The sequence below is a fragment of the Odocoileus virginianus genome, chromosome 34 (genome assembly GCF_023699985.2).
Source record: "Odocoileus virginianus isolate 20LAN1187 ecotype Illinois chromosome 34, Ovbor_1.2, whole genome shotgun sequence".
In the NCBI taxonomy this organism is placed as follows: Eukaryota; Metazoa; Chordata; class Mammalia; order Artiodactyla; family Cervidae; genus Odocoileus; species Odocoileus virginianus.
This window is the reverse complement of record NC_069707.1, coordinates 22621095-22635101: the sequence shown is the minus strand read 5'-3', so window position 1 is coordinate 22635101 and position 14007 is coordinate 22621095. Positions and strand designations below refer to the sequence as shown.

General features: G+C 39.8%; 1 long non-coding RNA gene across 2 annotated transcripts in view; it reads left to right on the top strand.

The window, feature by feature from the left end:
• Nucleotides 1–1037: 1037 nt before the first annotated feature.
• LOC139032981 (uncharacterized) overlaps nt 1038–14007 on the top strand; it is a 59638-nt gene continuing 46668 nt past the window's right edge. For both annotated transcript variants that reach the window (XR_011485604.1, XR_011485605.1), the window contains exons 1-3: nt 1038–1413; nt 5069–5201; nt 6865–6971. This is a non-coding gene — a long non-coding RNA (uncharacterized lncRNA). The remainder of the gene's footprint in view (nt 1414–5068; nt 5202–6864; nt 6972–14007) is intronic.

Below are 14007 nucleotides of genomic sequence, written 5' to 3'. Positions count from 1 at the left end.
AGTTCCAGGCCCCATATATAACTTTTAAAATCAAAATCTCTGGGAGTAGGGCCTAGACATCTGCATTTTGAACACCTTCCCCGGGGGCAGTGATGCAGCTGACATTGAGAACCTCTGCCCTAAAAGCTGGATGCATGCCCACTGAACCTTCCTGATGTGGCCTTTCTCTTACATGGAGAGATCCCTTCACCTTGGAGGACAAAAACATGAGTTTGGTGCTTGTTAGTCTCTTCCAGGATCTCAGACTATGCCTGAACTATTCAGAAATCCTAGGCCACCAAGTAGACCAAGCAAGAGAGCATTATGATCCGTTCAGCTCAGTGGCTTTGTCGTGTCTGACTCTGTGACCCCATGGATTGCAGCACACCAGGCTTCCCTGTCCATCACCATCTTCTGGAGATTACTCAAACTCTGTCCGTCAAGTCGGTGATGCCATACAACCATCTCATCCTCTGTTGTCCCCTTCTCTTCCTGCCTTCAATCTTTCCCAGTATCAGGGTCTTTTCCAGTGAGTCAGTAAGTTCTTCACATCAGGTGGCCAAAGTTTTGGAGTTTCCGCTTCAGCATCAGTCCTTCCAATGACTATTCACTGATTTCCTTTAGGTTTCACTGGTTTGAACTCCTTGCAGTCCAAGGGACTCTCAAGAGTCTTCTCCAATACCACAGTCCAAAAGCATCAGTTCATTGGTGCTCAACTTTCGTTATGGTCCAACTTTCACATCCATACATGACTACTAGAGAAACCACAGCTTTGACTAGATGGACCTTTGTCGGCAAAGTAACGTCTCTGCTTTTTAATATGCAGTCTAGGTTTGTCATAGCTTTTTTTCCAAGGAGCCTTTTAGTTTCATGGCTGCAGTCACTGTCCTCAGTGATTTTGGAGCCCAAGAAAATAAAGTCTGTCACTATTTCCATTGTTTCTCCATCTATTTGCCATGAAGTGATGGGACCGGATGCATGATCTTAGTTTTCTGAATGTTGAGGTTTAAGCCAACTTTTTCACTCTCCTCTTTCACTTTCATCAAGAGGCTCTTTAGTTCCTCTTCACTTTCTGCCATAAGGATGGTGTCATCTGCATATCTGAGGTTATTGATATTTCTCCCAGCAATCCTGATTCCAGCTTGTGCTTCATCCAGCCTGGCATTTCACATGATGTCCTCTGCATATAAGTTAAATAAGCAGGGTGACAACATACAGCCTTGACATACTCCTTTCCCTATTTGGAACCAGTCCGTTGTTCCCCGTCTGGTTCTAACTGTTCAAGCTGGATTCAGAAAAGGCAGAAGAACCAAAGATCAAATTGCCAGCATCCACTGGATCATAGAAAAAGCAAGAGTGTTATGATGCATGAGATTAAACCCTTCTCTTCTGTTGAGAAGAATGTCATCTCCTGGTCACAGAGACTTGTATCAGGTAAGAACACTGTGTAGGTGGCCAAGCAGGTCTATGCGGCGATGTGTGTACAGAGGTGGCCATGGAGGTCTGCTGTCAACCCTTTTTTTTTTTATTGTTTCTGTTCTTTATTTTTAGTTTTTAAAAGATTTTATTTGTGTGTGATTTTAAACATTACTTTCCATTTACAATTATTACAAAATACTGGTTAGATTCCCTGTGCTGTACAATACATCCTTGAGCCTGTCTTTTACCCAGTAATTCATGCTTCCTACTCTCCCCGCCCCTAGATAGTCATCCCTTCCCTCCCTACCTGTAACCACTAGCTTATTCCCTATATCTGTGAGTCTGCTTTTTTTATGTTCTATTTGCTAGTTTCTTGTATTTTTTAGATTTCCAAATATAAATGATATCATATGGTATTTATCTTTCTCTGTCTGACTTATTTCACTTAGCATATTGCCCTCCAAGTTTATCTGTGTGGCTGCAAGAGGCGAAATTTCATTCTTTTCTCTGGCTGAGTAGTATTCCATTGTGTGTGTGTGTGTATGTCTGTGTGTTTTCCATGTTTTGGCTATTGTAAGTAGTGCTGCTATGAACATTGAAGCACTCTCAACTTTTTATATCATATATATATATATATATTTTATATATTTAGGACATGACTGAACACACCGTCCCTCCTAAATATCCAATTAACAAGGCTGTGATGGTTTCAGGTGGACAGCGGAAGGACTCCACCACACACATGCATCTATCCATTCTCTCCCAGACTCCCCTCCCATCCAGGCTGCCACATAACATTGAGCAGAATTCCCTGCGCTATACAATAGGCCCCTGTTGGTCACCCATTTAAATACAGCAGTGGGAAGATTCAGAGGGATTGGGTAGAGAGGGAGGTGGGAGGGGGGATCGGGATGGGGAATACATGTAAATCCATGGCTGATTCATGTCAATGTATGACAAAACCCACTACAATATTATAAAGTAATTAGCCTTCAACTAATAAAAATAAATGAAAAAAAAAATACAGCAGTGTGTACACATCCATATGTTTTCACCAAGTGGTCACTCTGTGTAAATTTCCCTGTGCTACTTGGCACTGCTCTCAGCCTCTTCTCACATCATATTGTTTCCTCAAACACCTGATATGAATCCAGGTATCCATCACTCTAGTGCTCCTGAAGAATTTTATGAAAAGGTTCTTTTGGGTTTTGATTTCAGTTTTGCTTTTCAAACCAAATTCTCCTCAATTGACTCAAAATGTTACAGGATCTTCAGAAAAAATATACAGCAATCATTCATTCTAACTTCTCATGTCACAAATGAGGAGATTGAGTCCTTCTTGGCTCTATTAATAGAATAATATGATTCTATATGTCTTCACCCTTCAGTTACAAATTTTGTTTTTAGAGGCTGAGTCTCTTCAGGAACATGTGGGTTTAGTTTCTTATTCCACTATCACCTAAGCTGTCTTTTATGACTGCACCCTTGAGTGAGTGATAGTTGCTCAGACGTGTCTGACTCTTTCTGACCCCATGGACTGTAGTCTGTCAGGCTCATTTGTTCATGGAATTCTCCAGGCAAGAATATTGCAGTGGGTTGCCCTTGAGGAAGTCTTTTAAAAGGTCAAATTTGAGACAAGGGGAGAGAATTTGTAACCCTGCCCCTCCCCCATCCCTCCTCCTAATATTCCAGTACAGTAAATCCCCTACTTATGAATGAGTTCCAATACATTCATGAGTCAACAAAGTTAGCCTAGGTACCCAGCTAACACAAGCAGAGGGCAAGTTGCAGTTTCACTCATGCCCAACATTGATGGAAGGCACATTCTCATCTTTGAAAGTTCACAGCCTGAAGCTTAACTGTATTAACTTAGAAGCTTTGCTATTTTAAGATGTTAGGCTCTATATGTTCTAAAAGTAAAATTTATTCACATATTAAAAGACCTCTTTCTTTCCTGAAAAGTTGATTGGTTTGATCTCCTTTGGTAGAAGAGCTTCATATTTCAAGGTGCATCATTTCTTATTCTGAAATTGATGCTGAAATACCTCAGCCTAATCAATTCTTTCTTCTAAATTCCCCTTCCACTTCAGCCTAGAATCACGTTTTCTAGTATCCATAGTCTAAGCTCAAAAGTTCCAAAGTTCTATTTGTCCAGAACATGTGAGGTAGGAGAAGAGGCAAGAAGGGCTTACTGGTGAGGCAGGAGGAGAAAAGTGTGATTGCAGAGATGTCCCTGGCAGTCCAGTGGTTAAGACTCTGTGCTCCCAGCTCAGGAGGCCTAGGTTTGATCCCTGGTCAGGGAACCACATGACCACATGCTGCAACTAAGACCTAGAGAAGCCAAATTAAACAAATAAAATTAATTTTTTTTAAAAAAGAAAGACAGCATTTTTTTTTTTTTTAAGTGTGGATATCTAGTGACATAAGCAGTCACCCTGTGGGGTAGCTTCTAATACTACTGTACCATCTACCTGAACACTTCAATTTTGACTCTATCCACTTAATTCATTGAATAACACCAACGTCCAGTCTGTCTCTGTGCTAGGCACCTGCAGACGAAGAAGGAAATAGACAGTGAAGTTATCAAACGGCTCTTTGTCCACGAGAAAGAGAGGCAGATGACTAGTGAGACAATGTGTCGCATGGTTATAGGGTTTTGGAAAAAGAAACTTGGAAGCAGAGAAAGAACTTTGGTTTTTCTTCAGGAAGAAACCAGATTTTTTTTCAAATAATGAATGGTGTCAAGAAGGGGAAGGAAGGTTTTAAAATTTCTAGATGATGCCTGTTTCAGAGTAGAGTGCAGCAATTGATAGAGAAGGTTAAATACCAGGTAGACAAGGGGGTATTCAAGCAATTGCCACCGTGCATCCAGGAGACTTGAGGAGGGTTGACATCAGGTAAAGGAGGATGATGGAAGTTGAAAATAAAGGGAAAATGAGCTTTAGAGCCAAAGGAGGGGTTCTGTCATGCATAAAAAAGATCTAGATTTTAAGAATAAATTAAATCCCAGGTGGCACAAGTGGTAAAGAATCTGCCTGCCAAAGCCAGAGATGCAGCTTCCATCCCTGGGTCAGGGAACAGTCAGATCCCCTGGAGTAGGAAATGGCAACCCACTCCAGTATTTTTGCTGGAAAAATTCCATGGATACAGTAGTCTGGAGGGTCACAAGGAGTTGGACGGGACTGAGTGACTCAGCACACAGTACAAGCCATACAGCATATAACATTGCACACATGAAACACTCATATATAATGTGATAAGCCAATGTTACTTCAACACAAAATAAATTCAAAAGAAAAGTTATCACTAGTAGATAACCTGGATCATAGAAAAAAGGGGCTGCCTTGGAATTTTATCGAGTGGGTTCAGAATTACCCGAGTGAGAGTAATGTTAGTCATGGGACTCTAAGTACCTTATCCCAGGAACAAGGTTGTCCTCTCCCCATTGAAAGACTGTTTATGAGATTATCTGAATTCCTCTTTAAATTAATCTCTATATTCACCAAGGAAACATTCTGATTACGAGCTTTCTTCTTACATAACTGAGCATCAGTGAGAAAATGCTGTGGGTCTGCCTTCTGTATGCTGGAGAAACCTTTAACTCCATTTTTAACCAGGCGTATTTCAGTATCTCTTTGATTCAGAAAACCCTCCACGGCTTCTTTTCTAGTTAATCCTAAAGGAAATCAACTCTCAATAGTCATTGGAAGACCTGATGCTGAAGCTGAAGCTCCAATACTTTGGCCACCTAATGTGAAGAGCCGACTCCTTGGAGAAGACCCTGAGGTTGGGAAAGGCTGAAGGTAGGAGGAGAAGGGGATGGACAGAGGATGAGATGGCTGGATGGCATAACTCACTCAATGGACATGAGTTTGAGCAAGCTCCGGGAGATGGTGAAGGACAAGGAAGCCTAACTTGCTTCCACGGGTCCACAGGTCACAAAGAGTTGGACACAACTTAGCAAGTGAACAACAACATGTAACATGAAATAAAAACTTCTGGGCTGCCACTTTTTAAATTGTTTTTTTCTGAGAGTCTCCTTCTGACTCATCAATGGGTGTGAAGCAGAGCTGTGGAGAAAAAGAGATAACAGGCTCAGCTCAAACTGCAAGCATCACATTTTCCTGAAATTCACAGAAGATGCATAATGAGGTATCACCTTCCATATTATTCACAGTCTGTGTTTACCCAGCAGTACCCGAATGCAGAGTGGCCCCAAAGAACTCCTTCCTCCTTACAGATGGCAGAGAAACCAAATACACTGTGAGCATTTGAGTTACAATGGAAACCTCTCTTGTGCATTTTTATTTAGTTAAGTTTTGCCACCGAGTTCAAGCATCAACTTAAAGTTCAAAAGCTTATGATTAATATCAAAATTGCTGGTGAAATATTTCTCTGATCCTCATCATTACTGAGCAAGTGGCATGACATTAACTCCTGGAACAGCAAGATTTATTTTCCAAAGAACTGAACTCACAGAACATGAGAGGGAGGCAGGAAGGAAAGGGTGGAAGAGTCTGAGCAGCTGAGTGATAAGCAAAGAACCCTTTGTTCTTCTCTTCGCACCATGGAATCAAAGCATCTCAACTCACTTCCCACACCTGAGATGTTGTCACGAAGCCACTTCCTTCTCTCTGAAGTGGTTTTAGACAGTCATTTTGCTGTTCTGAAATTTACATCCTATTCTTTTCCCAAACCACATCCATCCATGCTTCTCTCATCTCATCCTCCCCAGAAACACCTACTCCCTTGCAGGGTTTGAATATGCAAGTTTAGAGCTTTACACAACAGATAGAAAACCAATGAACTGGGGAGAAAAATTCTTTTTTTTCCCAAGGAAATTGTAAGACCTTTTGAAATGCAGCCTATTTTGCAAGCCTGCTCTTTGCCAGCATGAAGGCCAACCAAAGTAAATTATATTGTGGTAAATGTTGCCAGCCTCCTTGAGTTTTTCTTTCAACTTTAAGTATGCTGATGTGTTTGAACGCTGTGCTCTGTCATGTCCGACTCCGCAACCCTATGGACTGTAGCCCACCAGGCTCCTCTGTTCATGGAAGTCTCCAGGCAAGGATACTGGAGTGGGTTGCCATTTCCTATTCCAGGGGATCTTCCTGACCCAGGGATCAAACCCACATCTCCTGCATTGCAGGCAGATTCTTTAACACTAAACCACCTGATGGAAGCTGACAATTTAACCCTGTTTTACTCCTTCCCTAAAACTCATCTCACACATTCCAATTACTGAAGCGCTTGACAAGTTTTGACTTGTTCACAGTTCATTCCCTAGTTTTGAAGAGTGGAAACCTGGTATTTAACTTTGCGGTTGGCTAGGATTTAAATTTCTCTTGCTATTGCAGCTGTCTCAGTATTGCTAATCCCAAAGCAAAGAATGATACAAAAAAATTCATGCTCATTTTGAGAGTGTTAGAGACATTTTTTAAAACGTTGACTCCTTGAATTCTCCAGGAAATGATGTCATCCAGTTCAAGCAAACACTGGCTTCCGCAGAGCTGCTTGTCAAAGGCACATGCTGTTCTATGTTCTTGGAACTTACCAGGTTGGTGTTATGAGAGGTGAGTGAGGCTATTAATAAATAATAGCAAGGTGGGAATGTTAAGGAATTTTAGTCTTTAGTGATTATCTAATTCATCCCCTTATTTTCAAACAGTTCTCTTGATAAGCCATCCCTGATGAATACATTTCTCAGTTCAGTTCTGTTCAGTCGCTCAGTCGTGTCTGACTCTTTGCAACCACATGAACCACAGCACACCAGGCCTCCCTGTCCATCCCCAACTCCCGGAGTCCACCCAAACCCATGTCCATTGTGTCAGTGATGCCATCCAACCATCTCATCCTCTGTTGTCCCCTTCTCCTCCTGCCCTCAATCTTTCCCAGCATCAGGGTCTTTTCAAATGAGTCAGCTCTCCGCATCAGGTGGCCAAAGTATTGGAGTTTCAGCTTCAATATCAGTCCTTCCAATGAACATTGAGGACTAATGTCCTTTAGGATGGACTTGTTGGATCTCCTTGCAGTCCAAGGGACTCTCAGAAGTCTTCTCCAACACCACAGGTCAAAAGCATCAATTCTTTGGCGCTCAGCTTTCTTCACAGTCCAACTCTCACATCCATACATGACCACTGGAAAAACCATAGCCTTGACTAGACGGACCTTTGTTGGCAAAGTGATGTCTCTGCTTTTTAATATGCTGTTTAGGTTGGTCATAACTTTCCTTTCAAGGAGCAAGCATCTTTAATGTCTTTCTATGTGTTTTCAAATATTTTTAGAGAAGCCCTGCCTTTCAGGATAGATAAAACAGGTAAACAGTCAACCTTCAGTTGAGCACTGAATGGGACGTAACATATCCACTGTCATGACTGTGAGAAAATTCTAGATTTAACTAAATCTCTTCACATTCAAGAACATGTAAACAAATCTTCAGAGAAATGACACTGGATTACAAGAATATACAAACACAATTTTCAAAGTTTCAGTGAAAAAGTTTGTCATTAGAAAATAACTTCATGTCAGAAAGAAAAAAATTATGGATGGTATTTTCTTAATTTCATTAAAAGAAGCCAGACTACATGGCAATTATGAAAGAGGAATAGGAAATTACCAAGAAAATTCATTAAGATGAAGACAGAGATAAAAAAGAAAGCACTCTGAAATAAAAAAATCTTCTAACACAGACCAAAATTAATATTTGAATTGGAGGCATTAATTAATGAATATACTTAACAATGCACAAAATAAATTAGTCTTGTGAAATATCAACTTATGTGTCTCCCAGAGTTTCAACTAAAAAATAAGTGAGTTTAAAATATTTAGAGTGAAGACAATTTATGATCAACATAAATATCCATGGAAAGAGAATAATAAAATTACAGATGTTCTAGAGAAAACTATGTGGCTAACAGGAGTAAAACAGAAATAAAAGATTTAATAAAATGCAATAAGTACCAAGAAAGATCAAAAAGAAGAAGCATAAGGCAAAATAACAGAATAAAAGCAAGCAAGTTAATTTAGAAAATAAAAAAGTATTAATAAACAAGAAAAAAATCCCTTTCTAAAGGACAAACACCTTAAAGAAACATAAAACTACCCAAACTGTGAAAGTGGGGGTTAGTCATTCAGTTGTATTCAACTTTTTGTGACCCTATAGACTGTTACCCACCAGACTCCTCTGTCCACAGAATTCTCCAGGCAAGAATACTGAAATGGGTAGCCATTTCCTTCTCCAGGGGATCTTCCTGACCCAGGGATTGAACCCAGGTCTCCTGCATTGCGCGCAGGTTCTTTATCCTCTTAGCCACCAGGGAAGACCAAGGCTCCTAATATATACATAAAAATGACAAAGGAATATTAAATATAAAAGAATAAAAATTATTAGGCAAACATTAAACATAAAAAAGATCAGGGTTAAGATATTTCTATCCAGATGAAGTAAGGTTATAATTGCAGTGAGGAAGGGGATATTTTCATAAATTAGTAAAAGTTACAATCAATAACAAAAGGAAAGCATTCAAGGACATTTAAATGTCCCCAAACATAACACTGGGCTCCCTGGTAGCTCAGATGGTAAGGAATCCGCCTGCAATGCGGAAGGCCTGGGTTCAAACCGTGGATCAGGAAGATACCCTGGAAAAGGGCATGGCTACCCACTCTAGTACTCTTGCCTGGAGAAGTCCACGGACAGAGGAGCCTGGTGGGCTACAGTCCATGGGGTCACAAAGAGTCCAATGCAATTGAGTGACTAACACTTTCACTTCACTTTCAGACATAGCATCTGGCTTCCCAGGTGGTTCCGTGGTAAAGAGTCCACCTGCAATGCAGGAGACACAGGTTTGATCCCTGGGTCAGGAAGATCCCCTGGAGGAGGAAATGGCAACCCACTCCAATATTCTTGCCTGCAAAAGTCCTATACAGGCTTCAGTCCCTGGGGTCTCAAAGAATCACACATGACTAAATCATGCAGTCACTCAGAGCATCAAAATACAGAAAGCAAAAATGTTAGACAACCAAAGAATGATTAACAAAACCAAACTTGAGTTTTAGCTACTGGTATATTGAGGAAATAACCATCTATTGACTTCTGTACTTTAAAACAGTTCCCCAACTAATAAGCACTCTTACATCCTACAATCTCCTAAGCCTTCAGTCATTCGTGGAGCTTGAGGTTACTGGAAACTTCAGATTGACCACCTCTAATCTTGAGCAGCTTTTTCTGAGACTGCTCAGGGAATAGGCTGAGCCAAGCCTGACAACATGACCCTGGCAACAGAGAATTCAATAGCAACATCTTTTCTCTATACCACAGTACAGGGAGCCTGGTCAGAGAAACTCTATCACTCAGGCATTTGATTCATCAGTCACCTGAAGAGTGATCTGCTGCCTGTCACAGACAAAAGGCCTCGTAGCTGCCTAGGAGTTCACGTAGTGATGTTCAAGGAGCAGGTTGTTTCACTAAGACGGAGGCTGAAAGTTAGAGGAGATTTGCAAGAACTTGCCCAGGCAGCAACCCTAGACCTCTGCTATTACATATTTTGGATATTCCCATGCCTTTGTCTTTAACATGACTTTCAAACCAGCAGCAGAATGGCTGTCTAGTGAGGCATGCACAAACTGCAAATTAGAGTTTCTTTGTTATTTTAAAATATTGGTATAAAAACTTTAATTACATATAAACTCACTTGCTTTATCACAATTTATTTCAAGAATGCATTTGTCAGGGAGATATAAAAAATACCTTCATTTCTTTAAATATCATTTTAGCTGTTTATAATATTTGAGGTGGCTAATTTTAAAAATTTAAATTTGTTATCATTATTTGGGTAAACAAAGTTTATTGTCAATGGTAACGATAAACAATCTAAAGAAATTATCCTTAAAAAGTTTGGCTAGGAGTTGTAGATACATTTAACCAGAGAATAAAAAATTATGCTCATGGAAGTAAGTCACTAAAAATAGTAAGTCACGTTCATTAAAAATGTTTGGGGAATATTTTAAGTTTAGAAGTATTTTGCCAAGTCTTTACTTATTTTGTTTTATAATCTTGGCATTCTATAGATATTTGCTTATCAAAACTATATATATGCACACATATATGTGTATATATATATGTTTATGTTGTAGTTGTTTAGACCCCATGGACTGTAGCTCGCCAGGCTTCCCTGTCCATAGGATTTCCCAGGCAAGAATACTGGTACCATTTCCTTCTCCAGGGAATCTTCACGCCCCAGAGATTGAACCCGTGTCTCCTGCTTGGCAGCCAGATACTTTACCACTGAACCACCTGGGAAGCTCTTATTTGTTTATGCATATATATATAAACATATATAATTACTCTTATATTCCCTCAAATTTACCCAACTGTGTCATAAAAATAGTTCCCTTTCCAGCATGTTATAAAAACTGGGAGGTACTGCCCTGAAGCATAATCTTACTTTTGAAAACATGTTTCTTTATGACAGTTATCAATATCTAAAATTATACACATCATTAACTAAGTTATTGATTATTGTATTTCCACCTCTGTGAAAACAGAATATCTGTCACTGCAGGGACCCTGCCTGAATGGTTCACTACTGTATCCCCTGAGCCTGCAATAGTTCTACATGTAAGTGAAAAACTCTAATATGTAGACCCAAGTTCTTATTCTATGCACTTTCTCTTGTAGTTTTAATTATTGCTTTTATTTCAGTTATCTACCTTTCTTCCTTTAGAACAAATAGAATTCCAACTATGGACCACTATTCTCTTTCCCTTGTGATTATAATCTCCTCTCACTATTTTCAGCATCGTTGACCATCTGTAAATGTTTTAAACTGATCCTCTAAATTACATAACTGTCTTAGTCTGCTCAAGCTGCTATAACAAAATACTACAGGCTGAGTGGCTTATAAACAACAGAAATTTATTGCTCATATTTCTGGAGGCTAGAAGTCTGAGATCAGGGTGCTGGCAGGGTTGGGTGAAGGCCTCTTCCAGGTTGCAGAGTTCTTGTTGTATCCTCACAAGGCAGAAGAGGTGAGGGACCTCTCTTTAATAAACGTACTATTCTGGTTCATGACGGTTCTGCCATTATAACCTAACTACCTCCCAAAGACCTCATCTCCTAATACCATGAATTTGGGGTGTAGGATTCAACCTATGAACCTTGAGAGAACACATCCAGACCATAGCAATTACTGATTCCTTTTGCAGTATTCCCAAATGGGTAAACTTTGGTGTCGCCACTCATTTGGGCTTTCGTCGCATTGCTTATCTTATCTGAGCCTCCTGTATTTGCACATTTCCCTTGGTCTCATTTTTAACCTTGATTCATTTTTTCTTTATTGTTCCTTCCTTTTCTATCATAGTTACCAAGTACTGTTGCTTCTTTCTTTTTTTTTTTTTTTTTAAATTTTTATTAGTTGGAGGCTAATTACTTTACATCATTACAGTAGTTTTTGTTATACATTGATATGAATTAGCCATGGATTTACATGTACTCCCCATCCCGGTCCCCCCTCCCACCTCCCTCTCCACCCGATCCCTCTGGGTCTTCCCAGTGCACCAGGCCCGAGCACTTGTCTCATGCACCCAACCTAGGCTGGTGATCTGTTTCACCCTAGATAATATACATGTTTCAATGCTGTTCTCCTGAAACATCCCACCCTCGCCTTCTCCCAGAGTCCACAAGTCTGTTCCATACATCTGAGTCTCTTTTTCTGTTTTGCATATAGGGTTATCGTTACCATCTTTCTAAAGTCCATATATATGTGTTAGTATACTGTAATGGTCTTTATCTTTCTGGCTTACTTCGCTCTGTATAATGGGCTCCAGTTTCATCCATCTCATTAGAACTGATTCAAATGAATTCTTTTTAATGGCTGAGTAATATTCCATGGTGTATATGTACCACAGCTTCCTCATCCATTCGTCTGCTGATGGGCATCTGGGTTGCTTCCATGTCCTGGCTATTATAAACAGTGCTGCGATGAACATTGGGGTGCATGTGTCTCTTTCAGATCTGGTTTCCTTGGTGTGTATGCCCAGAAGTGGGATTGCTGGGTCATACGGCAGTTCTATTTCCAGCTTTTTAAGAAATCTCCACACTGTTTTCCATAGTGGCTGTACTAATTTGCATTCCCACCAACAGTGTAAGAGGGTTCCCTTTTCTCCACACCCTCTCCAGCATTTATTGCTTGTAGACTTTTGGATAGCAGCCATCCTGACTGGCGTATAATGGTACCTCATTGTGGTTTTGATTTGCATTTCTCTGATAATGAGTGATGTTGAGCATCTTTTCATGTGTTTGTTAGCCATCTGTATGTCTTCCTTGGAGAAATGTCTGTTGAGTTCTTTGGCCCATTTTTTGATTGGGTCATTTATTTTTCTGGAGTTGAGCTGGAGGAGTTGCTTGTATATTTTTGAGATTAATCCTTTGTCTGTTGCTTCGTTTGCTATTATTTTCTCCCAATCTGAGGGCTGTCTTTTCACCTTGCTTATAGTTTCCTTTGTTGTGCAAAAGCTTTTAAGTTTCATTAGGTCCCATTTGTTTATTTTTGCTTTTATTTCTGAAATTCTGGGATGTGGGTCATAGAGGATCCTGCTGTGATTTATGTCGGAGAGTGTTTTGCCTATGTTCTCCTCTAGGAGTTTGATAGTTTCTGGTCTTACATTTAGATCTTTAATCCATTTTGAGTTTATTTTTGTGTATGGTGTTAGAAAGTGTTCTAGTTTCATTCTTTTACAGGTGGTTGACCAGTTTTCCCAGCACCACTTGTTAAAGAGGTTATCTTTTTTCCATTGTATATCCTTGCCTCCTTTGTCGAAGATAAGGTGACCATAGGTTCGTGGACTTATCTCTGGGCTTTCTATTCTGTTCCATTGATCTATATTTCTGTCTTTGTGCCAGTACCATACTGTCTTGATGACTGTGGCTTTGTAGTAGAGTCTGAAGTCAGGCAGATTGATTCCTCCAGTTCCATTCTTCTTTCTCAGGATTACTTTGGCTATTCGAGGTTTTTTGTATTTCCATACAAATTGTGAAATTATTTGTTCTAGTTCTGTGAAAAATACTGTTGGTAGTTTGATAGGGATTGCATTGAATCTATAGATTACTTTGGGTAGTATAGCCATTTTGACAATATTGATTCTTCCAATCCATGAACACGGTATATTTCTCCATCTGCTTGTGTCCTCTTTGATTTCTTTCATCAGTGTTTTATAGTTTTCTATGTATAGGTCTTTTGTTTCTTTAGGTAGATATACTCCTAAGTATTTTATTCTTTTTGTTGCAATGGTGAATGGTATTGTTTCCTTAATTTCTCTTTCTGTTTTCTCATTGTTAGTGTATAGGAATGCAAGAGATTTCTGTGTGTTAATTTTATATCCTGCAACTTGACTGTATTCGTTGATTAGCTCTAGTAATTTTCTGGTAGAGTCTTTAGGGTTTTCTATGTAGAGGATCATGTCATCTGCAAACAGCGAGAGTTTCACTTCTTCTTTTCCTATCTGGATTCCTTTTACTTCTTTTTCTGCCCTGATTGCTGTGGCCAAAACTTCCAAAACTATGTTGAATAGTAGTGGTGAGAGTGGGCACCCTTGTCTTGTTCCTGATTTCAG